A 1,891-nucleotide genomic window follows, 5' to 3' on the forward strand; every position below is an offset into this window, starting at 1 on the left:
TAACTTATTTTCACTTCTCACTTCTAAAGTGCTTATAAATGACGTCCTTAACAATAAGGAAAATTTGAATGAACTATAAATCACAACCTTTTCTTACACTCCACCAAAAATTAAGGTTGCTGGACAAACTGCCACCCTAAAATCTAGGGACAGGCAAGGACAGACAATCACAGCCAGGGACAGTTTGCCTGGAGCCCAAGCCACTGGAGCCATAAACTGGTAGAAACACTCACCGGGTAACTTTGACACATTACTGAGCCTAAGTAGGACTAGGAGGAAAGTGAGAGATTCGTGGGGGCTGCAGCCTTAGGAGAGTCCTCACACTTTCAGGGGTTTTTACCTCCGGAAACCCCACCAAGTTTTCACAGGAAGACATAAGGGAAACTCATGTTTCTGATAGACTAGGCTGGAGGTAGCATTAAACATTTGGAAATACAGGCAGTACTTTCTACAGGACAAAGTTCATCTATTCAGCAGGGAAAAAGCCTTTACCAGAGTTTTGCTATACCTGAGACAAGGGAAATTACTCAATTCTATGCCCTCTAGACTTTCAGTCTTAACTAAAAAGGGGGGGAAAATACCGAGAAACACCAGTGAAGGTCACAGCCCAGGAATAGGGCCTACTAAAAGTTAGATATTAAATATAAGATTATAGAACAATTGGCTTTCCTCTGCATAATACTACCACAGTAACGGAGGCTGGAATAATAGCAGTGGGCTATTATATTGTTATACTGCAGTGGGAAGGGCTGCAAGGCCCAGATTCTTATTTAAGAAGGATGTTTTAGGGGTGACCAAAGACCACAGGAGAGATACAGATAAGGATGCTGGAGGAAATTGAAACCTTGGCACTTACAGCTAGACAACTAGAACTAACGCAAAACAAAGCCCAACCCCAAGGCACACTGATAACACCTCACACCAAAGGCATACTTCCTTAGCTCCTATTATCCAGTATATCATTCCAGCTTTCAATAAAAATGACAGTGTATGCTGCAAGGCCATAATATACAGTCGAAGGAGACAAAGCAAACATCAGAAAAACATTCAGACATGGTACAGATTTCAGAATCATCAAACAGGGAATGTAAAATAACTGTGATTCATATGTTAAGGGCTGGGGCCCCTGGGTGGCTCAGTCCATTGAGTGTTGGACCTCAGCTCAGGTCATGATCTCATAGCTTCTGAGTTTGAGCCCTGCCTTGGGCTCTGTACTGACAGCTCAGAGCCTGAAGCCTGCTTTGGATTCTGTGTCTCCCTTTCTGACCCTCCCCTGCTCACTCCCTTTCCCTCTCTCTTCCTCCTCCAAAAAAAATAGGTTAAGGGCTTTAATATGAAAAAATAGACAATGGGCAAGAACAGAAAGATAGAATACAGAAGAGTGACATCAACAAAAATAGAGTACGGAATTTGAAGGGCCTGTCCCTTCACAGAAAATGGGCAAATACTATCAGAATTAACTTTGTCAGACTTTAGGAAATAAAGGTTTCTAGCGACCAAGTGAATGCTGAAAAAAACAAAGAGAAGACTGAGGATAGGAGAACTTTGTGGCATTTTGACTGAGCCTCAGCCCACTCCCCTCCCTCCTTGACAATAGTCTTGAAGACGATAGTTGGCATTCCTGGCGTAAGTACCCTGTTCTGGAGGGAGCAGACGAGACCTTGTTCCCAAGGAATTGTGTTTGTCTACTTTAACCTGTCTGGGGTTTCCCTGAGGACTGGTGCAAGGTGCTTGCCTTTTTTTTTTTTTTTAACCTAACTCCGAACTCTCTGGTGGTGAGAGAGTAGCTGGATATGGACAAAGAGAAAGAGAACCTTAAAAGCAGCAAGAAAGTGGGGGCGACCAGGTGGCTCTGTCGGTTAAGCATCCAACTCTTGATCTTGGCTCAGGT

This window comes from Hyaena hyaena, unplaced genomic scaffold (genome assembly GCF_003009895.1).
Source record: "Hyaena hyaena isolate Hyena2069 unplaced genomic scaffold, ASM300989v1 scaffold_2338, whole genome shotgun sequence".
In the NCBI taxonomy this organism is placed as follows: Eukaryota; Metazoa; Chordata; class Mammalia; order Carnivora; family Hyaenidae; genus Hyaena; species Hyaena hyaena.